Consider the following 25,714-nt stretch of genomic DNA (forward strand, 5'->3'; position numbering starts at 1 on the left):
ATTTATAGAGTTAATAGGTAGAGATAAAAAAAAAGAGAAGGGGAATTGATTTAATTATCATTTACATAATGCAGTTTTATGAGCCTATGTAAATTTTGCATTGTTGACCTTTAAATTAATTTAGGCTTAATGAGATGGTTTCATTATGTTTAAAGATGTAATATAATTATTTTATTATGTTTCTTATTGCTTTGTAAGCATATTTCTGCTTCGTGTCTCATTAAGGCCCAAATGTATGGCCTTCTTATTGACTATTTAGCTGTTTTCTGGTGTGAGGTTTGCAGAAGCCTGATCTGACTGAAGTATGGTGTTCCTAAATTGTGTAATTTTCCAGGACACATTGCAGCTTTTGCTTCAGTGGAGGCCTACATTTTCAAGAGTTAAACATTTGGTCTGAAAATGGGCTCTTTAAAAAAGTCGTTTGCAACAGGAATCTTTGTCATGCTGGGCACAAAAGGAAAAATGAATCTAGCATTCAGCCAAGGCTCAGCCTTGGGCCCTCTAGTGTTGGATCTTGGAACTGTAGATTAATTTTGCGCATGGCATTGGGGCCCTGAGTCCCCTGAGAATCCCAGGAAATCTGAAAGGAAGGAGGAGGACGCTGAGTAGGCTGGTCTCTGGCCTCATCACCTTCAGCCACAGAAGCCGCACTGTCACATATTTTCTTCAATTTGGGACACTGCTAACCTCTTCCTTGGTAATATAGTTATTTTAGAGCTTCAAAAATAAAGGTTCACAAGCTATGTTTACTAGAGTGTAAGCATATGAAACCTAAGAAAGTGATTGTTCATTTATACCATCCGATCTTAAGATTTGGGCAGTATCTCCTCATATAAAACCCTTCAATAGTTGGGCTTAACCCCAAATAACTAGCCTATGGTGAAATTGAATTGAACACCTATATGTTTTCATTAAAAAATATACAACAGGGAACCATGTTTATTTTATACACTCTGGGTTTCATGCACGCATAGTCAAACAGCCAGGCTTGGGAACGCATTTGCAATACTGAGTTTATTGCTGATCATCAGTGGGTCTTTGGTTCCACTGCAGGGAGCCCCTGGTGGAGGCATCCTTAAAAGGAATTCTCCTGTTCTGTGCTGTGGCTAGTAGTGTCCTCTCGAATCCTTCACTGACGTAGGGAGAAGCATGCAGACCACTCAGCGGTGTGTTGAGAACTCTTGGATGACACGGCTCGATGCACTTCCATTCCCATCGCCAGCGTGTCAGACCTGTGCAGGCCATGGTCATCTTGCCTGCGTAAGGGGAGGCTGGTCTCCGATCTCTTCGGTCACTTCCCCATTTGTGAATTTATGACCAGATGACTGATCTTCAAGTTCGCATCCAATGCACCCACTAACCCAGTGGTTCTCAACCTTCCTAATGCCGCGATCCTTTAACACAGTTCCTCATGTTGTGGTGACCCCCAATTTCATTGTTACAAATTGAACATAATTAAAGCACAGTGATGAATCACAAAAACAATATGTAATTATATATGTGTTTTCTGATGGTCTTAGGTGACCCCTGTGAAAGGAGCCTGGGTCCCTGAACGATTGCTGGACTGAGTCCTTTCTCTCATGCCCTCTGACAACAGGACATGGAAGACAGGTAGGCCTTTATCATGTTGAGTCACTGAGGTTTTAGTGTTGTTTGTGATAGCAGTTAACTTACCCTGACTAGTGCATTCCCCAATCTCTCTGAACCTGTTTCCTTACCTGTGAAGGTGAGGAAATTACCTTACTTAATTCACAGTGTAAAGTGACTTAAGTAAGATAATTTAACGTACATACTTGGCACATAGTAAGTGCTCATGGACGTCAGCTGTTGTTATTAGTGAGTGTGACTGCCAGTTAGAAGAGGGGGCAGATTGGTGTCTGGGAGGATAGTGGTTTAGGAGGAGTGTAACAGTAGGATTGTCATTGTCATCATCGTCATGAAGATGGCACCCGCCATTTACTGACCACCTGATTGGGCCCGGCTCTGTCCTGGGGTGCATCACGTGTCCTCATTTCAATCCCCTGAGGCAGGTATTAGTCACCTCCATGAGGACCCAGGACCCCGGGCTGCTGCTGAAGCTGCACAAGATGACACAAGCAGTGCCGTGGGCAGGCTTTAAACTCTGGGCTCTCTGACCTTTGCTTCAGAAACGACACCAAGTGTATTTTGGGGAAACGTGATACGTATTTATTTATTTATTTATTTATTTTTATTTATTTATTTTTTTACAGAGAGGAAGGGAGAGAGATAGAGAGTCAGAAACATCGATGAGAGAGAAACATCGACCAGCTGCCTCCTGCACACCCCCTACTGGAGATGTGCCCGCAACCCAGGTACATGCCCTTGACCGGAATCGAACCTGGGACCCTTCAGTCCGCAGGCCGACGCTCTATCCACTGAGCCAAACCGGTTTCGGCGTGATACGTATTTAAAGAAAAGAAAAAAAATGTGTTTAAATGAGGCCTCCACCTGCTTTGCTTCTCATTGGGGAAGTGTTATGTTTTCCTTCTGGAACTTTCTCTACTTCAAGTTGTAGGGACTGGCTTTTATAAATTAATCCTTTGGCTAGAGATCGGCTGCAGATGTGAAAGGCCCGTCTCCTTTCCTTCCCCAGGGTCCTGTGACTTCTGTTTTGTTTGTACCCCCGCAGGCTCTGTGTGGAGTCGGTCAGTGGAAAAGGGACTAGGTTTCCAGAACAATGCGTCTGCGAGTCCTGCAAGTCTCCCTGCAGCTCAAGACCTCCTGTGAGTAGAGCAGATACTTTACTGCCCTTTCGATACGTGCATAACCTGAGCTATAATTTCCCAGAAGCACCTTCCATTTCTTTATTTTTGTGTGGAGTGAAGAAAGATTTGTGATTCCACACGAACAAGAAAGGTTTGGAAAAAAAAAAAAGAAAGAAAGAAAGGTTTGATGAAAACTTCTGAGGTGCTGGTGCTTAAAATCCTGATACTAGATTCACTAGACCAGTGGTTGGCAAACTGCAGCTCGTGAGCCACATGCGGCTCTTTGGCCCCTTGAGTGTGGCTCTTCCACAAAATACTGACTTCTGCGCATGGGCCATGAAGTTTCAATTGCACTGTACGTGCGCGCCCGCACGTGGTATTTTGTGGAAGAGCCACAGTCAAGGGGCCAAAGAGCCGCATGTGGCTTGCCAGCTGCAGTTTGCCGACCACTGCACTAGATTACTAAAGAATTGATTGCTCTTCACAGTTACATGTACTGTATTCCCTCTTCTTCCCCCTTGAGATAACAGTTTGGGCTTCAGCAACATAACCCACCCCTTAGACCAGTAGTAGAACCATAGGCACAGATTCAGTCATTAGCAACATGGGGTGTCGCTGGACTACATTTGCATTTATATTAACAAGACAATTCTATTTGCAGCTGTTTATGTGGCGCCCACTTGCTGTGTGTTAAGACAGCCGGTAAAGACTGGTTTATAATGTATTTTACTTCCACTGCTTCTTTTCTAGGTCTGATAAAACTTTAAACACAAAAAGCATTTTTCTTTTTTTATCTCACAGATAGTTTTGCTGTCAAAGGCAATGCTAAAGGCAAGGTGAATGAAACCAACTTCTACACTTAAGGTTATTTTTGCAATATTTATGAACATGCTCAGGAAAAAGCCTAGGCCCCTCGCTGCTAGAACAATGGGTTAGGTTGCTTTTCTTCAAGAATATTATTATCAATATAATAATATATCAGTATAGAGTTTCGTAGAAATTCTTCTACAGTAGAACTTTGAAAACTGTTTTATCCTTTAAAAAGTAATGTTATCAGGCACTGGCCGAGTAGCTCAGTTGGTTGGAGTGCCATTCCCAATGCACCAGGGTTGCGGGTTCGATACCTGGTCAGGGCACATGAATGAGTGGAATAGCAAGCCGATGTTTCTCTCGAATACGCTCTCTCTCTCCCTTCCCCTCTCTCTCTAAAAAAAAAAAAAAAAAAAAAAAAGTTCTTAAAAATGTTATCAGAGGCAAAAAAAGACATCCCCCCCACCCCCAAAAAAACACTTTGTGGCTGCTTGAAAAATAACACGAGATGGCGCCAGAGAGCCAAAGTGGAGATGGATTTGCTTCTAGGCAGGAGAAAGATCTGAGTGGGAAAGGGTGGCCTTTTACATTCTCTGAATTCGTGCAGGAGGGTCCCACTTTCTCCACATCTTCACAACACTTTGTTTTCTTTTAAAAAAATAGCTGAGTGGTCTCTTACTGTGGTTTTGATTTGTGTTTCCTTGAGCAATTGGTTTTTACTTATTTTTTAAGCCGTAGAGGATTCTGTTGACAGCTTGTGCTGCATGGCCTGGTGGTTAGGGGCTGGGGTCATGCATGTGCTCAAAACCAGTAGCCACGTAAAGAGAAGCCCAATGCTTAGAGCAGTTGACCAGGGAGGCTCTTTTTTTTTTATTTTTAAATATTTTATTGATTTTTTACAGAGAGGAAGGGAGAGAGATAGATAGTTAGAAACATCGATGGGAGAGAAACATCGATCAGCTGCCTCCTGCACATCTCCCACTGGGGATGTGCCCGCAACCCAGGTACATGCCCCTGACCGGAATCGAACCTGGGACCCCCCAGTCCTCAGGCTGACGCTCTATCCACTGAGCCAAACCGGTTTCGGCGACCAGGGAGGCTCTTAAGTAGATGTGGCCATAGAGGGATTCAGTCAAGGATGAATCCTCAACACCCTCTTCTACCCAAATGGCAGACATCCTGTCCCCACATCTTTAGTAAAGAGGAGCCCAGTTTGAGCCCTTCCCTCAGTGGTTTCTAGGGTCCCCCTCAGTGCTGGAGTCTAAGACTGTCACAGGGGTTCACTAAGCCGGTTAATTCCCCAAGTGTCAGTCGGAACAGACTGGTGTCACCACCATCACCCTGGGTCCTTGGGAGCCATTCAAGGCTCTTGGCCCACATTCATTCTTCCAGAGGCTGACAGCCATGCCAGGGTTCCTGCCTGTTAGGGAACCCTAATCAGGACACATGGATGATACCCAGACTGTCACACCTGCCCAGCTCAGCTTCTTCTTAATTTTTATTTAAAAAAAAACATTTTATTGATTGATTTTTAGAGAGAGAGAGGGAGAGAGATTGATTTGCTGTTCCACTCACTTATGCACTCATTGGGTGATTCTTGTATGTCTCCTGACCAGGCGTCAAACCCGCAACCTTGGCGCATCGGGACAATGCTCTAACCAGCTGAGCTACCCAGCCAGGGCTCAGCCTCCTCTTTGAAACCTCGAAGCCTGTGGGCTTCCTAAAGAGGCAAAGTGTCATTGTTCCTGAAAACATGGAGCAATGCTTGGAGGAAGTGGGTCATCTTGAACTTCATGAAATGTGCTCATCCTTGGGGCTGGGTGGAGGAGGGCAAAGAAGGGGAAATAAGGGGCATCTGTAATACTGTCAACAACAAATATAATAAAAATAACTAAAAAAATAAATGTGTTCTTCCTTTGCGATTTGGAAGAGCAAGAAGTATTTTGCAATAGTGCTATAGGTTCACGGAGGAGCCAGGAAGTTTGGGAGGAGAGAGAGGTCAGGGCAGAACACGGGCGTTTTCCTTTCGAGGATCCGGTGGTAACGTTGCAGGATGATTGCTTTTGGATCTTTGCCACGAGACGTGTTTACTGTGCAGGAACAGTCCCTCAAGGAAGAGATAGTATCTGCGCAGGGCATTCGGAGAGCAGCAGAAACAGGCCGGCTCCCCGAGGAGGCTTGAGCTGGGGAAGGCCGGCTGATGGGGCAGGAGCGCAGAGAGGAAGGGACAGCCTGGCCCAGAAGGAGGGGCAGCGACCAGGGCTGAGGATGCTGTCTCACATGGTACCAGGAGCTGCCAGAGGTGATGCTGCTAAGAAATTCTTCACGGGGGATGAGAGCTGCAGTAGATAGTCCCTCAACCATTTGGAGGGGCTGAGGAGTGGGGCCTGGGAGACCCCTTCTGGGGAGGCAGCGTCCCCTCTTCTGTCCATTCAGGAAGATGCTCAGCCCCGCTTTTGCGCAGGTCAGCCACTCAGCACTCAGCAGAGAACTTGAAAAGCAGCCATAAAAGAGACATCGAGGATTTTGTGGGCCGTAAACCTCCAAGATGAATTTTCCCATCACGTTTTACGAGCATGAGTTGTAAAGCCTTCAGGATGCCGGGCTGCCCCTCTGTGGTGTCCATGAGCTTCCTCCCGAAGTGATGATAGGTGTTAACTCAGCCAGGGACCTTGGATGATGCACGCACAGCCCCTTAGCCCACGGAGCTGGTAGAGGTGATTATTTTTTCATGGATGCACAGGGAAGACTGTGCTGTCTTTTTTGAACTTCCTTGTTTGTAGATGGGATCCTCTGTGGCAGCGGTTCTCAAGCTGTGGGTCTCGACCCCTTTGGCGGTCGAACGACCCTTTCACAGGGGTCGCCTAAGACCATCCTGCATATCAGATATTTACATTACGATTCATAACAGTAGCAACATTACAGTGAGGAAGTAGCCACGAAAATAATTTTATGGTTGGGTCACAACATGAGGAACTGTATTTAAAGGGCCAGAAGGTTGAGAACCACTGCTCTATGGGGAACTTGGGGGGATCCCCAGTAGGCAGATGTGTGGTCCCCAACAGTACCCGAAGACCCTGAAGGTTAGAGAGAAGGATATGATTAAGAGGTGGATTTGTTTCATTTCCTTTTAGTTTAATTATTTGAATAGATAACACAGTCACTGTCTGGACAAATACACAACAAAAAGTTACCCCACCTACCAGTACCTGTCCCCTCCTCCCACAGCTAAGTGCTTTCTATACCCACTTGCACAGTTCCTCGTGCATACTACATTCAGAGACACATTCTTATGCCCACCTTGTTTTTAAAACTAAAGATAATATTTTGTTTTTAAAACTAAAGATAATATTTTATAACTAGAGGCCTGATGTACGAAATTCATGCAAGGGGCTCGGCCCTTGCAGCCCCAGCTTCATCCCGAAGGTTATCCAGAATGTCATCCGGACGGTCGTTTGGCTGTTCTGTCTAATTAGCATATTAGCTCTTTATTATATAGGATATTGTTTTGTATCTTGCTTTTTCCACTTAATACGTCTGGGAGATGGGTTTTGAAGGAACCTCTGTGGAAGGAAGGGAGTGAGGTGAACAAAACTATAGATTGCTAAGCCAGATAAAGGCTTTGGGGTTGTTTGCCCAAATCTGTTGTTTACAGAGTCGACACCCAAACCTCAGCACGTTTGAGGCTTTCCTCAAGGTCACCCAGCGGCCTCTAACACTTACAAATCATTCCTTAATTTACAAAAGCAAAGTGTCTTCTGTTAAGTGGGGCAGTTAAATGAAACATAAGCCTTCACTTTCAGCCTAATAACCCAGAAGCTTCCCACTGCCCTAAATTAAATCAGCCTCATTAAGGAATGGGGCTTGTGTTGCAAGAAGCCACAGCACATGGCCCGGTGTCCTCCTGCCCAGAAGGACAGCAGCAATCGGAGCTCATGGCTTAGGCAGCGATTTTCTGTGCCTTTGTGCTCTCGACGCTACAGATCCAGCTCCCACACTCACCGAGCGCTCACTGCTGCCTTTCCCGAGAGAGGTGAAGAGGACTCTCAGACCTGTGGTGGTGAATTCAGGCCAACTCTGGTAGATTTGCAAAAGTGGAGCAGACTAAAGGCCTGGGTGGGGGGGAGGGCGGGCTAGAAGGGGTCAATGGGGGAAAAAGGGGACATATGTAGTACTTTCAACAATAAAGATAAAAATTTTTAAAAAGGCCCTAACCGGTTTGGCTCAGTGGATGGAGTGTCGGCCTGCGGACTGAAGGGTCCCGGGTTCGATTCCAGTCAAGGGCATGTACCTTAGTTGCGGGCTCATCCTCAGTAGGAGGTGTGCAGGAGGCAGCTGATTGATGTTTCTCTCTCATTGATGTTTCTAACTCTCTACCCCTCTCCCTTCCTCTCTGTAAAAAATCAATAAAATAAAGGACACCTCTTAAAAAAATAAAATAAAAAAAGGGAGCTGACTAAACCCCATCTACTACGGGCACACGATTTCTCCAGGGACTGTGTCCTCTTAAGGGCACATAGCCCCAGACAATGGGCCTGCACTTGCAGGCTTGGAAACCTGGTTCTCCCTCCGTTGGCCTTGTTTCTGTGTCGGAGAAAGCGTGACCTGAAAAAGACCTGCTCAGTCCCACTCTGTTCACCTGGCTTGGCCTCAGCGTTGGCGCACTCTCCCTTGGTCATCGTGGGCCTTGGTGCTGAAACAGGCCTGGCCGTTCCCTGTGTGCGTGGGCAGGCCTTACTTGATAGATGCTATGCCAGATCTGCACCATGTGTGAAGCCTCTAGCGCGGTGCCTGGCACACACAGGTTCCCCCAGAAGCAGATCCTGAGACACAGGAAAGGGCTGGGGGAAAGGAGACACAGGCAGGCAGGCAGCCAGGAAGCGGTGTTGCGAAGCCAGCTCCCACCCTGGGCAGCTGGGGCTCGATCCTGTGGGAGATGTGGGCTGGGATGGAGAATGATCCCACCTGAAGGGTGAGGGCGCTGGTTCCTCCACTGCCTGCAGATCTTCTGCAGCTTTGAGAGAGCCCTCAGGCACAGATGACACTGGCGGTTGGCAGTCAGCCAGAGTGCGGGCCATAGGTATGGACAAGATGTGGATAGTGGCCCCCACATCATTCGCGTTATTCGTTCCCTCTCGCTCCTGTCTTATATTCTGCCTCGATGTTAAAGTTTGTCTTACAGACTTGATGCATTTCCAGCCACCAGCTCTCAACTGAGATTCTGTACTAATATCTTCCTTAATTTGTCTCAAGTGCCACCACATCCTGGCTGTGACATTGGTGTTTTTTAAATTTCTTGCAGAAATGAGCTGGAATGCAACGCTGTGGATCTTGCACATTCCATCTGCCCACCAGGATGCAGTCTGGGAGCGGGTTGCAGTGATGCTTTAAGAACTGGACTTCTCGGTGTTCCCTGGGAGAGAGTAAGCAACTTGCCCAAGGTCACACAGCTTGTGCATGGCCTGTCTGGCTGCAGAGCCTGAGCCATTTTACTGGTGTCTGCTTTGAGATATCCTGTGTGGCCCCTTGCTGCAACCTTTTGGATACACTAGACAAGAAATATAAATTTGGAAGGCATTGGGGAAACCAGGCGGAGGCATTCTCTAGTGGAATGGCTCCCCGAATCTCTGGACCCATAGCTTTTTATTTACTAGAATGCACATCTGCCCTTGAGCAAAGCAAACAGTCATTTCAATGGTAAGGTTTGGAAAACAATAAAAGGATTATCAGGTTAGGGGATTGCCTTCCACCATTTTGCCAGCAGCAGGTAATGCGATGCTGATTATCAGCTCTTGCTGAATACCAAAGTCCATCAGCCTTCTGACGGACCTCTCGAATTTATATGTTAACTACTGTTGGGCTTTGCCTCCAGCAACCCCTGGCTCTGTGCAGGTGGTGTTGGCCTGGGGGACATCTCTTGTGAGCTGCTCTCCTGGGGAGCTCTAGTACCTCCCACCTTGTCCCCAAAGGACTGTGGGCCTGATGCTTCAGCACTAGTAAGCCCAGTTTTCCCATGAGACCTGCAGTTGGCCCACAGTGGATGAGGGTTAGAGGGGGCCACTGGGTCCTTTGATTCTCCAAGTGTTTTCACTATGTTTGGGGTTTGGTCAAACAGGCATGCCCACCCACTGCTGGGTGAGTGCAAACTGGGGACATCCCAGTGGTGGACAACACGGTTATTATCTATCAAAATTCTAAATGCGAAAGGCCGTGTACCCAGTAATCCCACTTCTAGGAGGTTATCACGCAGGCATACATGTGTGGAAAATGGCTTGTCCATTTAGCGGGTCCCTGCATCACTGTGCTAGTTTGGAACTCGCCTAAGTGACCATCAGTAGGAGACTGGCTAAAACAGGAGTTAGACAGAATTATACGTCCGTGCCATGAGATGCCATGCAGCCTTGAGAAAATGAGGAAGCTCAGCGTGTATTGATTTGTTAGAGACAAAAACCCAAGGAGCAGACAATGTGTTCATTGTGCTGTAACTTGTGTAGAGAAAGACAGTGTGTGTGTATTGGGTGACTTAGGAGTGTCTCCGGCAGGAGACCCAGACAATAGGAGACTCAACATCGGTTGCCTCGGAGAGGGGAGCTGGGAGGCTGGTGTTGAGGGGGTAAAGAGGCCTTTTCCATATACCCTTTAGTAGCTTTTGAATGTCAAATGTAATGACTGTATTGAGTAGCTGCTCAAAAATAAATACAATTAGGAATTCTGTGGGTTCTTTTTGCCATATTGCATTTCACTCTGAAATCTAAGTTTCCTTATTTGTAAAAGGAGGAAAAGAATATTTATTTCAGAGAGTGATGACCCCTGTGTTTATTTGTTTGTGGCACTTAACCACTGCCCTTACCATTTAATTTTAGGAGCATTGACTTGGTCTGTCTGCTGCTGGAGAAGAGAACTGTGAGGTCAGGTCCTGGGTGTCACTTGCTCAGCACTCTACCTCTGGGACCTGCGTTTGGTGAGTGCTAAAAAAAATATTTTTGGAATAAATAAAAAATTGAGAATACTTTGTTAATTAGAGCATGTTCTTTGTGTCTCTGTTACTACTTATAGCATCAAATTGCAAGAGGCAGCGGTGCATATGGGCTTGGATGGTCTAGGTTCAAATCTCAGCTCTCCCACTTATTAGCTGTGTGACTGTGGGCAAGTCACTCAACCTCTCTGTGCTCCAGTTTCCTCATTAGCAAATTGGGAGCTGTGGAAGTACCTACCGCATAGGATTGCTGCAGGGATGCCAAGAGCGCAGGCATCTTAGAACCTCACCAGACACTGTAAATGGGAGGTATGGTCGCTTGCCGTGACTTTGATACTTTTCCCATTGTAAACACTGATCTCTGGCAGAACTTCTTTCAGAATTTGGGAAGACCTTTAGAAGAGTAGGAATACGTCTTTGCTTGTTTGCTCTTTGAATTCTTCCTTTCCTGGAGCTTTAAGGTGGCTCTGAAGAGTCTGTCTTATTTGTCTAGAGAACATCTCAGGAATAAAGGCTTCCTAATTTTGAGGACAGTTGGCTCCCAGGTGATTGGGCAGGGGTTGTAGACAGGGATCTTTTTTTCTTTCCTTTCTCCACGTCCCCAAGTCCCTGAAAGAAATCTCTCAGCTCCCTGCTGGCCTTTCCTGGGAGGCCATGCCCTTCTCCTTTCTCCCAAGGTACAGCGTGGTTGGGGTGTGTTAAAGCCCTAGAACAGTGATGGTGAACGTTTTAAGCTCGGCATGTCAGCATTTTGAAAAACCCAGAGGTTTTGAAAAACTCTGGTGCCGTGTCACATACAGAAATTTTTTGATATTTGCAACCATAGTAAAACAAAGACTTATATTTTTGATATTTATTTTATATATTTAAATGCCATTTAACCAAGGAAAATCAACCAAAAAAATGAGTTCGCGTGTCACCTCTGACACGCGTGTCATAGGTTCGCCATCACTGCCCTAGAGCCTATTCAGCCTCTCCCTCCGTGGACCTGGGGGAGAGGAAGCCGCCCCGGGAGTGCCAGAGTGCAGCAGGACGTCTTGGAAACCCTCTGCTTTCTGTGTGAGCCTCTGTGAAGAGACACTTGCTACAAGCTTCCTGGAAATTGTGGCTTGAGTGGCCTTGATGGGGACCCACAAAGGAGATAGACAATTGGAGCCTGACGTGCTCCACACAGCTCCTTAGGAAGTGGGGCTGGGTCCATGGGGACCTTGGCCGAGCTGCTCAGAGTGCACTGGAGAGAGGCTGTGAGGACATTGGTCAGCATCCTCCTGCATTCTGTCAGTGTTCGCAGCCCCTTGAGTTTCTGAGTGCTCGCGGGTCTCTGCAGGTCTGGGGATGCAGCCACTGCCCGCTGCCCCGCCCCCCTGAGGGCTTTCATCTCCAGGATGGCATTGCAGTCGCCATGCTTCAGGGTGATGCTGGGAAGTTCTCCTGCCGCTGGGAGCCTGGGTGCTGGTGGGAGCTGGCTCATTAGTGCCAGGCACCCTCCGCAGCGTGCTGTGCGCCTTTGAAGTGTGTCCTTGAGAAGGCGCAGCTGCCTTGGGTTGGCTCACTGAACCTGACCAGGTGGCCATGGCAGACAAGCTCGGGTGCTCCGCACACCGCTGCCTAGGCTCAGAGGCCACAATGAATCTGCTTTCTTTCCAGGAATCTGGAGACTTGTTTGCTTTTCATCTTGTTTCCTGACACAGAATAACATCTTCTCACAGTGAAATGAAACCTCTGTGTTCCCTCCCGCTCCCCGCACCCCATGCAGCTCAGCCATATGGAAACAGCAGTAAACAAAATCACCAGTGTGTCTCAAACCCGAAGGCAGGACAGCGAGTTGGCAGCAGCCTGAAGGGGAGAGAAGACACCCAACCTCTTCAGATCTTAGGATTTAGCTTCTTATCTGCTGGATCCTGGGGGCAGGATGGAGAAAGAGCCGGAATGTCCGACGGTGACTGTTTCTCTTTGTTTTGAAGTCCCCATACCTCAGAGGTCATGAGAAAGAAACCAGAGCTTGAACTTTCAAAAATAGGAAAAAGCCAAAAAAGAACAACAACAAAAAACCAACCAAACAAACATACAAACAAAACACACACACACCTCACAGCCTCCTCTCTTTGCACCCCACCTCCTAAGACCAAAACACAAAGTCAAGGCCACAAATTGGTAGATTGCAGGCTGTATCTGGCTTGCTGTTGTGTTTCGTTTGGCTCACACAGTATTTTTTCCCCCTTAAACTTGAGCCAACAATTAAACAATGGGAGATTTCAAAGAGTAATCCAGAAAATCTGGGGATGCTGAGTGCATACGCTGTTGCAGAACCAGATGGAGCCACGGAGTTGCAAGGGGCTTGTCAGCCCTTAGCATCTCACTGCCTGTTGTCTTAGTGGGTCTCTGACCCCCGGAGGCGCCTGGGTCTGCCATCTGATGTGAAATAGCTGGCAGCCATCTGTCCTTGCAGTGTTTTTCTGGATTAAGCTTTCTGGACCAGTGGAGTATGGTGCTACTATTCTTAGATTCTTCTCCGGATTTGCCTCCCCCCCAACTCCTCTGACTGGTTTTATAACCCTCTTTCTGTATTTATATTAAGCCTGGAGGGTAAGCTTCCATTTGAGTCTCTCTGCCAAGACCCTGGCTTAAAGAACTCTGCTATTTGACTTTAAATTATGAGGCTTTGTAAATTTATGAATGTTCTGACTTGAATGGTATTGAGAAAGTGTATAGATGTGTAAACTATGGCCTTTTCCCTCAGTTCGTAATGGAAGTTTCAGATTTGTACTATAGCCTTGGGCCTTTGTCAGCTTAGTAATATTTAAAAAATTTCTATTTTAACTGAAGTTGACACAATATTACGTTAGTTTCAGGTGTACAGCATAGTGATTAGACATTTATACCTTACAGAGGGATCGCTGTGACAGTAGTGTTTTCAAGGAATCTGCCTGTTTCATCTAAGTTGTATTTGTTGGCAAAGAATTGCTCCACAAAATATCTTTCACTGTCTGCAGGCTCTGTAGTCATGTCCCTCCCTCATTTTTGACAACCGGAATGTGTGCCTCCTTTCTTTTGTAATGTTTCATCTAACTAGTTCTTAATATAGCTGTTCTTTGGACATGTCCCTGCAGCCACACAGACTGTACCAGCCTAGATTCCTCAATGGCCTCTTTTTTTTTTTTAAGGCACCAACCACATCCGGGACCATATTGCAGACACCACTGGGCCAACCAGTCGCTGCTCAGAGAATGCTGTGCCCTCCTTCCCCCCTGGCACGCAGCCCGGCCACATGCCTGGAGCTTCTGGTTCTTCCTGAACACACAGAAGCACCTCTGTGGTTATGGGATCTGGCAACTGCACGTTCAGGTGAGGTTCACGCTATGGGGCGAGCACTGACTAATGGGAAATGGGAGGAGGGGTGAGCTGACCAGGGCCGGGACTAGCGTGAGGTGAGGGAGGCATTGATGCCCCAAAGCAATAGGTCGCCCACTCAGGCCCCACCTGTACTCCAGCCACTTCGCTTTTCTCATGCTTTCTATGCCCGGAGTTGGCATATTAAGCTCGCTCTGTCCTTCTCCCATGGACCGCTCTCCGAGGGCCCGTTTCTCCTCGCAGCCATTTGTCCCACGTGTGGAGCGAGTCCACCTGGCTGTTGACCTGTGTGTCGCTTCGTGGCTTGTTGTGAACTCCGTACTGCTTCCCTCCTTTCTCCAGTCCCTTCTCTTTCTTCACCCAGGGACCGTGTCTCCCAAATACAGTGTAAACCAGGGGTCCTCAAACTTTTTAAACGGGGCCGGTTCCCTGTCCCTCAGACTGTTGGAGGGCCAGACTATAGTTTAAAAAAAAACGATGAACAAATTCCTATGCACACTGCACATATCTTATTTTGAAGTAAAAAAACAAAACGGGAACAGATACAATATTTGTATTTGCATGTGGCCCACGGGCCGTAGTTTGAGGACCCCTGGTAAGCCCTTAATCCTTGCCTCAGGCTCTGTTCTTCACCTGGGCAAGGATGGCATGGAAGTGTACAGCAGGACACCAGATGAATTTGACTTTTCATTTGCATTTTTACCTTTTAATGAGATATTGTAATAGAAAAATATTAATTATGCTTTTAAAAAATATATTTTTTTTATTGATTTCAGAGAGGAAGGGAGAGGGAGAGAGGGATAGAATCATCAATGATGAGAGAGAATCATTGGTTGGCTGCCTCCTGCACATCCCACACTGGGGATCCAGCTCACAAACCGGACATGTGCCCTTGACTGGAATCAAACTTGGGACCCTTCAGTCCATAGGCTGATGCTCTATCCACTGAGCCAAACCAGCTAGGGCTAATTATGCTTTTTGAAAAAAAGTAGAGGCCATTAATGGGATGGTTGCAGGTAGAATTTGCAGTTTTCTTAGATCTATTTGTCTTTTTCTTTTAAATAGAGAAACCATTGAGGACTCAGGCAATTTCACGTAAAAATCCAGATTTTTCACTCCTTTAGGAACAGTAGAGGATCTGGCCCTTTTAGATGGGGCAGCGTGCACAGGGAGGAGCGTGCCCCTCTCCCCTCATTTATGGAATATACCTGGCTCCTGGCAGGCTTTTGAGTGAAATCTCCAGAGTAAAGGGAAATTCAGCTAGAAGTCTTGTTGGGATAGGAATCGCTTCTCAGAGGCTTATGTCAATGGTGGCTAATGGCTTATAGATCCTGAATCATCTGGCCCAGTTAGAAGTGTTCTTTGATTGATGGCAGGAGTCAGATCACATATTATGGAGCATGTGCCAAGTCCCCTCCTGTGTATGCTGGGCACACTCACCCTGACAAAGTGACAGCCTCTTGAGAGCTCCGGAATCGTGAGGGAGGGGGCTCTATCAGCTTAACATCAGTACCACTGTGAGGAAACTTGGCAACAAAGCCTCTGAGGATTAGAATGTATATTACATATATGGTGTTTGTAATGCATATATACTACACACTAGCATATATTTAATATTATACTATATACTACATATTAGCATATTCAGTGTTTGTAATATATATATAATATGCTATACACTACATATTAATAGACTATCTAGCATACATTATATACTAGCATATATAATATACTATATACTATATATGAGTAGTATATACTAGCATACGCTATATACTAGCACATATATAATATTAAACCATATACTATATATCATATAGTATATTCTAGTATATAAGCTACTAGTATATGTATGTTATGTATTGCATATAATACTATATATGTGTTTCAGCATATATATATAGTCTGTATGTACATATATATTTATATATAAAGTATTGTATGAATGTATACAGTATATATATAGTATTGTATGAATTTTTTGACGTCTCTTGGGATGTAAAGCACTGAGCCACTGGCTCCAGGTTGCTGGCCCTGGTTGTAAATTGCTGGCCAATAAAACGATGCTTATCTCAGGATGTGCTCTATCCTATCTCTTTATCAGTCTTCCTCATTTCCTTCCTCTTCTTGGTTTCAAACACTAGGTCCTGGCAGTCTTCCACAAGCAGCTCAGCTGAGTAGTAGGGAAACAGCATGTGGAAACAGCAGATTATTCTCTCACTTCTTCTCAATGACTGACACCCTACCTTCTTACAGTTGAACGGTACTTGAATATTTTTAAAGTGCTCTTACAGTGTTCATTTCATTAGGTCCCTCTAAGAGACCCGTGTGTAGGATAGAGCAGACAGCACCTCGGTATAAAATGCAAAGAGAGGCCCAGCGAGGCCAAGTGATTTGTCCTGTACTGGTCGGCAGGGCGGTCAAAGAGCAGGGACTCAGCCCAGGTCTTCAGTGTTTTCCCACCCAATTTCCCACCTGTCACATGGGGGTATTATCTAGTTTAATTCCTCAGCCAGGACTGATGGAAGCAGTATTTTTAAAAATTATGGGATGCAACCCAGTGGTGAAATCAATTTAATGGGGGCAACCAGTTTTTACACGTGAAATAGAACAGATCATATCAAAGCATACCTCATACAAAGATAAATATTGTTTGGTAAAACTTTCAATGTGAGTGTGCTGCTAATACGGTTTTCCAGGCTCTGGCTTTTCTTGGTCGGGAACAGGGTCACATCCCTTAAGATATAGAGTTTGGATGTTGTGAAGCCTCAGCAGGTGCTATTTGACCTGGATTTTAAGGAGGTTATTTCAGGGACAGATTGCTGGGATGTGTTGCTCTCGCACATCTGATAGTCTGGGGCAGGAATGCACCTCACAGATGATAGGCACGCCAATGTGCCTTCAATATTGGACTAAAAAACAAACAAACAAACAAACAAACAAACAAACAGAGAGACTGGGCATCCCTGCCTAGAAAGGCCAGAACCAAAAAGATCAGCAGCTACTAGCTACTAGCACCATGCTAACATGATCTTAAAGAAGGAGTGACATTTGAATACTCTGTTCTGAGCATCTGACGAATAAATGCATGGACCTCAGAGCAAACGGGGGCAGAGCCTGTGCTGGGCAGAAACCTGGGACAGGAAGAGGGCAGAAGCAGATATAATTCAAGGAGTGAAACAGCCGAGAAGGAGGATAAGGCCAGTTCTGGGATGGCTGTATCATGACTCAAGGGAGTTAAAGGGTGGAGGAGTGGAGGACAAGTGAGTGCAGTGACCACGAGCAAGGGGAGGGTGTGGAGAAGTGAGAGTTTCCCAGCAGGCGCTGCCCAGAGGGCTTCCAGGCGGTTTGCACTGACTATCTGGTCAAATGGTTACCAGTGTGAATGATTCCGTAGTCAGTTTACATTGGGTCACTGAGAAAACCCAATAAAACGAAAGCCAATCAATCAAAAAAGGTGGTTAATAAAACATAAATACACTTTAACATGAAGCACTCTTTCTAATTGATTGCCTGCTTGACCAACTTTTCTTGCAGATGCCCAGTGGGAGAATCGTATCCTCATAAATCATAGTCAAAGAGAGCATATTCTTTTAAGGATGCAGTAGTTTCCAACTGTGGTTTTTACTACATATGGCGGTTTTTCCCTCTGTTGGACCATAGCTCTGAGGTGGAGTGGAAGTCAATGAGAACACGTGAGAACTTACAAACATTGGTTTTACATAAAGATTTTCAACGGGCAACCTAAAGAAACAGTGAGAATGGAGTTGCTAACAATGGTGACTTGGTGATAGATTGCTTGTGTATATAAAGGCTTGTGTATATAACTGTAGAGGAAAAGTCATAAAATGACTTGGGATCTATAAAGAAATAGAGGCAGAGGCAGGCTAGTGAGATTGAAAGATAGAGATAGAGATAGAGAAGAAGAAGGAGGAGGAGGAGGAAGAAGAAGAAGGAGAGGAGGAGGAGGGGAGGAAGGGGGCAGCACTACATATTTCTATACAGATAACATATATGAATATATGTAAGCATCTATGTAAGTAATTATATAAACTATACATATGTGCATATACAGGACTCTTAACAGAAAGAGCAGTGATGGTGTTCCTGGTTCTTCGTGCACACGTGCCCATGACAGCCTCTTCTGCTGTTACTGTATTTTCCTCCCCTGTTGACCCTATGGCTGACTTCCCTTCCTATGGCTACACTGAGCCCTCAAGGTGATAATGGTGGAGCTGACCGGGAGAAGGCCATGGTCATGGTTGGACTGAGGACCGTGGGGTTGGGGAGTAGTGGGGATGGGAGCGTTGAATCCAAAGCCGCGACAGACAACTGTGATAGCTGCTTTGTGCTGGGAAGCTCCCGAGAGGAGCAGGAACATCAGCCACGTGCTGCACTGGCTCCCAGGTGCACTGGGCACTAGCAGGCCCCAACCACATCCTCTCACTCTTCCTTAGTTCTTAGAGGTACCGTGGACGGGCACTGAAGGGCAGGGCCTCTGGGAGGCCCCTTGGTTGACGGCTGGTGTTTGCCTCTCAGGGGATTTGCTCTCCTTAATCCCGAGTAGGAGTGATCTGTGTGGGGAAATCTTGGTGCCATATTTATCTCAGCAGTGGGGCCCTGATGGACTTGTTCATCAGCCCAGCTTCCCAGATCCTAGAGCCCGTCTGGTTTTCCCTCCCTAGGAGCAGTGGTTCAACTCTACATTCCATCCTGCAAGTCATCCTGTACCCTTCCAACAGATTCCATTTTGCTTAAGAGAGGTAGTTTTGTTTGCTTGCACCAAGGGTCTTAACTGGTACAGTGGTTATGCTTAGTAATCGGTTGGGTTTTTTTTTACATGAAATGGTTATCCTTGGGTTGCATTTCAGCATGGTGTTCAAAGGCAAGGTGGCTGAACATGGAGGCAGCCAGACTCACGGTCTTTGTCATTCATCCATGCCAGGCTGTTCTGACTTCTCTCAGCATTTACTGTCTCTAAAGACAATGCCACCCTCCTTTTAAAAAAATATATTTTTATAGATTTCAGAGAGGAAGGGCAAGGGAGAGAGATTCTCGACCACTGAGCCACACCGGCTGGGCAATGCCACCCCTGTTTTAGCTAACACGGAGCCCATGATGCATGAAAAATGCCTAAGTTAATTTTCTTAATATCGACCTTCGGCTTTCTTAGGCGGAAAAAATTGTGCATTCCCTGATGTACAATTCCTTTAGCTAAATTCACATTTTAGCTTTGATTTTGTTTGCTTCCACCTTTTCTGGTCGGTTTGGCTAGGTAACTCAGTCACGTATGGCTGGAAGCCCTCATTTGCTTGCTCAGAAGGCTTGGAACCAGGCGAGAGAAGAATGAGCCCAGGACCGGTCTGTGGCAGTTACTAGACCTCTGAGCTGCGAGATTTGGACATTGTTCCCAGTAATGGAAACGAGGCTGAGCGGTCCAGACGGAGCAGTCTGACCCTCACCTTCTGGAGTGGGGATTAATGGCTTGGCATGTAGTCTGGCGGCACCAGGCAAAGCTTCTTGCCTTTGATCCTGGATGATTTTGTTAGGTCCTTGCTCCTGGTGATGCACACAGGGCACCTGTTCAAAATAACACTGGATTCAAGAAGCGAGGAGCTGGGGAGAGGACTTTACTCAGCACTCCCCCCCCGCCCCCATTGAGACACCCACAGAGGCTGCCTTGACTCGTCTCATCTTCATCTCATACAGGAGGGATCAGCTGAGGGTAGGGCTGACTCCTGTCCCAGAGCAGGAGGGCAGGAGGCCGCTGTTAGTCCTCGGAAGGGTCAGGCGGAAAAGTGAGCACCAAGATAAGTCGCCAGAGAAGGATTCTTTGTGGGTGTTGGTGTTTGAGCATATGGAGGATTTAGGCTTATCAAAAATGGTGGGAAAAGTTATTCCAGACAGATGAATGCCAGCTAGGAACATGGCTACTCAGTTGTATTGTCTCCCGTTGTTCTGTGTAATTTTCTATATTACAAGATTATTAAAATTTTGAAGGCAGAAGTCTTTTTTTTTTCTTTTCTTTTTAAGGCAGAAGTCTTGTAGTGACTTTTAATATCTTCCAGCATGTTAGAATATGCTAGATAGAGATGTGTACATGATCGGCTGGGCTCTTTTTTTTTTTTTTTTTTTTTTTTTAAGAGAGAGAGGAAGGTGGGGGGGAGACAGAGAGAGAAACATCGAGGTGAGAGAGATACATCAATTCGTTGCCTCCCACACACGCCCCACTCCTGTAACCTAGGTGCATGCTGTTGACCAGAATGGAAGCCGGACCCTTCAGTCCACAGGCTGATGCTCTACCCACTGGGCTAAACTGGCTAGGGCCGGCTGGGCTCTTTTATATTCAGACAATGAAATGTCCTTCCCTCTGCTCACAGTTGACCTTCACTTCGACCTGTTGGAGCCAGGCTGCAGCCAGGAATACTGCTAATTGACTGCTTTTCACTCCAACAGCTCACATGAGATGGACCAAGAGCACTTAGCTGTTATAAACCAGGGTTGAATTTGGCTTCTTTTCACCTCCAGCCACCGAGCAGCTGTCAGGCGCCACTGACTTCGAGTCAATTGCTGGGCCTCAGATTTATTGGGTGAGTCATTGGCAACCTCTGAATGTTTCCCAGTGAGCCAGTCACCCAGAACGGGATTTTGAATGAAAAGTTCATGTGTTGCTTGGAAAGATCATGGCAGTTGTGGCTGTAGAGGCAGAGAGGGGGCAGTGGTAGAGGTTGGCCTCTGCCCGGGGCGGTAGTGGTGGGGCATGAAATGGAACTCTTTCCAGCTGGGTGGGAGAGCAAAGCTCAGAACATAAATATTTCACTTTGATGCTCATCTAAGGTCAAGCCGCAAGAAGCTCTCTTAATTGTGGGGGTGAGCTAGCAGGTGGTATGCTTTTTAATGTTGATATGCTCAATTTATTTTTATTATTATTTTTTAAAATACATTTTTATTGATTTCAGAGAGGAAGATAGAGGGAAAGAGAGATAGAAACATAAATGATGAGAGAGAATCATTGATTGGTTGCCTCTTGCATGCCCCCTATTGGGGCTTGAGCCCGCAACCTGGGCGTGTGCTCTTGACCAGAATCGAACCCAGGACCTTTCAGTCTACAGGCCGACGCTCTATCCACTGAGTCAAACTGGCTAGGGCGATATGTTCAATGTAGAAGAAGGGGTGGAACAAACTCACAATGCCACCTTGAAGAGTGTGGGCTTGCGGCAGATCCGAGCCCTCCAGAAATCAGCCTTGCAATGTACGCTGTTGGCCCCATTGCTTTAGGGCTCTGTGCTAAGGTAGTAAAAAGTTCTTCCAGAATTCAGAAATTTCACTCAGTAGAGATTCATTTGTTAAGAATTGCCCTCTCTGGGTCGTCTCTGCTGAGGAGACAGGAGGCTAAAGTGATCAGTTCTTAGGATCTTGAAGTGAATTAACTTATCAGATCACTTTTATTTCTTTTTCTTTAATAAAAATTTTCTTTATTGATTTCAGAGAGGAAGGGAGAGGGAGAGAGAGATAGAGACATCAATGAGAGAGAATCATTGATTGGCTGCCTCCTATACAACACCTACTGGGCATGGAGCCCACATCCCGGGCATGTGCCCTGAACAGGAGTTGAACCATGGCCACCTGGTTCATAGGTTGATGGTCAGCCACTGAGCCACATGCCCAGACTCCTCAGTCCCTAACACCCTGAGCTGCTGAACCAGTGTCAGCTATCCAGCTATCACCCACCTCCGGATACTTGACATGAGAAAAATGAAACCTTATGTGTTATTTGCAGTTGAAAATAATTTGTATCTTCATGTCGTTCCTCTTGCAATTTATGGCTAAAAAACTGTTGCCAACTGTGCTAAGACAGGACCCACAAACTGCATCTATTTCTGTCGTGAATTGAACTCGAGTGGCTATTTGCTGGTCACTTGGAGTGTTTTGCTTCCAATGCCTTGTGCCCTGGGAGGACTGTGTTTCTTGCTGTGGTCCCTCTATTTGGACTACTTCAAAAATCTGTATATGTGCACTGCCTTTATGTCATGAAACACAAACCTGGGCATTCACATCTTGCAGCGGGTCTCTTACAAAGGTGTGACCAGATAATGTACCCTAGTCATATTGTAGATGACCAGCAAACATAAACAAAATCATTCTGCAGAACTCCTGGATCTCCAGGGAGATGTCTGTGAAGCCCAGTTTGAGAAACACTGGCTGGAAAATAAAACCATCTGTCCCTTTAGGAAAGACACAGTTGAAGCGGCCTCTTTTTCATTTCTTCAGATTCCTGAGAGAATATCCGGCTATGAAGGTTCTGAAGAGAAGGGAGCAGCAGGGGCCTGTGGAAGGGCTTTAGGAAGGATGGTACCAACCGGGAATGGTTGGAGTTCTCCAGTTGTTTCTCTGAAGACGAGGGAGGGAGGGGGAGGGAGGGAGGGGGACAAAGGGAATTGATGTTGACAATAGCTCAGTTAGGGGTGTTTGGAAAGACCCAGTGCAGCAATTAAGGGCTGAAGAGCAGCTAGCCCAGTGCCCTGAGGCAGAGGTTCCCACCCCCAGTTGCCTATTAGAATCACCAGGGGAGCCCTTTAAGGAGCTGATGCAGGACCCATCCCTGGGGGTTTGAATTAATGGGTCGGGGATTGGGTATCAGTCTTCCTAAAAGTTCCCTTGGGGATTCTAATGTGTAGCCACTGTTTTAGGGAAGCTTTCGCTATGGTGTGAGGCTACCTGTATTCATTTATTTCATGGGGGAAGGGAACCAATCCTTACTGAATGCACTGTGCTAACTCTTTAATAATAACAAATAGTATTAGCATCTAACATTTATTGAAAGCTTATTATATGCCGGTGTTATGTTAACTACTTTACCCTCATTTAATTTTCACATTTAATTTTCTCTATGAAGTGGATATTATTATCTCCATTTTACAAATGAGTGAGTACAGGCTCTGCGAGGCCAAGACATTTGCCTAAAATCATTCAGGGACAAACAAATAAATATGTAAATGAAAGTAATAAGTTGCCCAAGGTCGAGCAGGAAGGGGAACAGGATTTGAACCGTGGCCTTTAGCTCTTTCGCTGCCCCAATTAATTGCTATCTCAGTGAACACATTTAGCAATTGTTTTTGACAATGGACCATATATGTCCCTGACTTTTGGTTAGATGTTGGGAATGTGAACAGGGGCAAGGCAAAATTTTTCCTCTCCAGTCTGGTCAGAAAGACAGTTACTTCCAGAACAATCTGAGCAATGCCATTACGTGACCACACGCCCCTGGCGCCCGGGACTCTGGTTTTAGCAGTCCAAGTCATCCTCATTCTGGGCAGCTTTCAGTTCTAGGCGACATACAAAGTTGAGGGGATTTTGTTAAGTGATGAGAGACCAGAATGGGAAGTATCCAGTAGAGGATTGAAGGGTCTGGAGTGGGGCTAGGAGGCAGCCACAGAGGCAGGAAGGTTTGGAACTCACACTGGGGGCAGGAGAGAAGGTGCCACCTGGGGCCATCCGAAAACGTCTTCCTGTGTCTCATCTTGTGCCTGGGCCCAGCCACGTGTGGCTCAGCGCTTGAGCGTCAACCCAGGAACCAAGAGGTCACCAGTGTGGGCTCGATCCCTGTCGGGGGGCATATGGGAGGCAGCCAATCGATTATTCCCTCTCATCATGGATGTTTCTATCTCTCCCTCCCTCTCTCTTCCTCTCTGAAATCAATAAAAAAATATATTTTTTAAAAAGACAAAAAGCTCTGTCTGGGAATTCAAACAGGAATTTGGGCAAATGCAAAACCTAACACAGGCCTTCTCTGAGAGGCTGGTGACACCCACTGTGGGAATCGCAGCGGGACAGGCATGGAGGAGGTGCCTCTGGATGTGGGGTGGCTCCCCTGGGAACGCAGGCCCCGATGGAAACACTCAGGACGGCAGCTGGTGTGTTCTCATCGGGCAGGCTGGGTCGGCCTCACAGTGGCTCTTCAGTTTACAGACACCGTGGGAGGGTGAGCTGCCCCCATCCGCCCCTCAGCCTTGCCAGAGAAAGAAGTCTGTACACCCTTTAGTTCTGCCCAGCTGGTCTTTGCCTCTCAAAATCTTCATTTTGAGAAGAAAAAGAATGAACGTGACTTTGATGTGTATTAGACAAAAAGGGGCTCAGCAGATGGGCCACCCTTCGCTCAGAGGTTGGGGCCCTCCTCCCATGATGCACTTGAGGACTTTGTGTCCTATTAAAAGCCCATCATACGTGCTCTGTGGGTGGCACCCTTCGCTGCAGTGTGATTGGCTGGGAGGGTTCCATCAGCCACTATTATGTCATCCCTCGTTGTTGGCGGGCTCTCCTAGGGGACACTTGAGAAACTTTGATAGAAATATTTCTCTTTGGCAACAGCCCGCTGTTTCCATGGTTGGACAATGCTAACCAGATGTGAAGTAGGCCAGCAAAGGAGAGGCCTGCCCGGGGAGAGAAGGCCCATCACACACTCACGTCCAACCCTGGACAAGTCAGATAACCTCACGGGGCCTCTTTTTTCCTAATTGTTCATCTGGAACAAAAATCAGCCCCAGTTACCTTCCGGTGTTGGGAGAATGAGTGTTAAAGAACTTGGCAAAATTTTTAGTTCTTTCGGTGATTAATTGTCAAGTCCTTTGGAGGATATATTTCAGAAACGAATGAAGTAATAAACAAAGCAGCACTTAAAGGTAATGATGTTGCCCTAGCTGGTTTGGCTCAGTGGATAGAGCATCGGCCTGCGGACTGGAGGGTCCCGGGTTCGATTCCAGTCAAGGGTACATGCTCAGGTTGTGGGCTGGATCCCCAGTAGGGGGGTGTGCAGGAGGCAGCCAATCGATGATTCTCTCTCATCATTGATATTTCTTTATTTTTTTCTTGTTTTTTTTTTTTCTTCATTGATATTTCTATCTCTATCTCCCTCTCCCTCTCCTTTCCTTTCTGAAATCAATAAAAAAATGTAATGTTATTTTTGCTCGGGTCGAATAAACTATTGTTTGCCACTCTTACAGATCCACTAATGTGAATAGTTTTCACATCTCATATTGGCAGAACATTTTTAACCTAATTTTTCGAAAAGGTAATAAACTCACATGGCAAAGTATTCCAAATAAAGCCCAGCCGGTGTGGCTCAGTGGTTGAGCGTCGACCCATGAACCAAGAGGTCCCGGGTTTGATTGCCAGGCAGGGCACATGCCCAGGTTGCGAGCTTGATTCCCAGTAGGGGGCGTGCAGGAGGCAGCTGATCAATGGTTCTCATTGATGTTTCCATCTCTCTCTCCCTCTCCCTTCCTCTCTCTCTCAAAAATTAATAACAAAATATTTTTTTAATTCCAAATATGTGAAAGGGTATAGTCATTATCTTGTGCCCCTGCCCCATCCTAGAGTCCCTCCCCATGGGTATGATGACTAATGGGTCCTGGTTTTCCTGGGACTTTCTGGTTTAGCACTGAGCTTCCCATGTCCTGGGAAGAACCTCAGTCCCTAGCAGACTGCTTGGTTCCCCTGTATTATATGGAACCAAGATTATGAATTTGCTGTGCACCTTTTGCAGATAAACTGACAAGAGCAATCAGACTATCTTAAACATCATTACAGGTGAGGAAATGAAGATTTCAAAAAAAAAATAGCACATGATATTGGGGGGACTGGGGACCCGTAACAACACCGAGGCCCAAATCTTCTTGTTTAACAATTGTTTTTAAGCCCTCGCAGCTCCGGAATTGCTGTCCTCCTGTCAAAGAAATCTCGCTGTCAGGCGTGGGGAAGAGTCACAGAAACGTCAACAGTGTGGCCCCGTTTCCCACAGCGTGGCTGATCAGGCCCCACGATCCTTTTGTTTATAATTTATTTTTGTAGAGTT

General features: G+C 46.3%; 1 long non-coding RNA gene across 1 annotated transcript in view; it reads left to right on the forward strand.

The window, feature by feature from the left end:
* LOC138998467 (uncharacterized) overlaps nucleotides 1–25,714 on the forward strand; it is a 75,004-nt gene that overhangs the window by 45,121 nt on the left and 4,169 nt on the right. The window contains exons 3-9 of the long non-coding RNA XR_011469174.1: nucleotides 1,521–1,611; nucleotides 2,651–2,744; nucleotides 8,839–8,959; nucleotides 10,400–10,497; nucleotides 12,269–12,451; nucleotides 13,677–13,857; nucleotides 20,320–20,453. This is a non-coding gene — a long non-coding RNA (uncharacterized lncRNA). The remainder of the gene's footprint in view (nucleotides 1–1,520; nucleotides 1,612–2,650; nucleotides 2,745–8,838; nucleotides 8,960–10,399; nucleotides 10,498–12,268; nucleotides 12,452–13,676; nucleotides 13,858–20,319; nucleotides 20,454–25,714) is intronic.

The sequence above is a fragment of the Myotis yumanensis genome, unplaced genomic scaffold (assembly GCF_028538775.1).
Source record: "Myotis yumanensis isolate MYYU_CA2020_CCGP unplaced genomic scaffold, mMyoYum1.0.hap1 SCAF_20, whole genome shotgun sequence".
Classification (NCBI taxonomy): Eukaryota; Metazoa; Chordata; class Mammalia; order Chiroptera; family Vespertilionidae; genus Myotis; species Myotis yumanensis.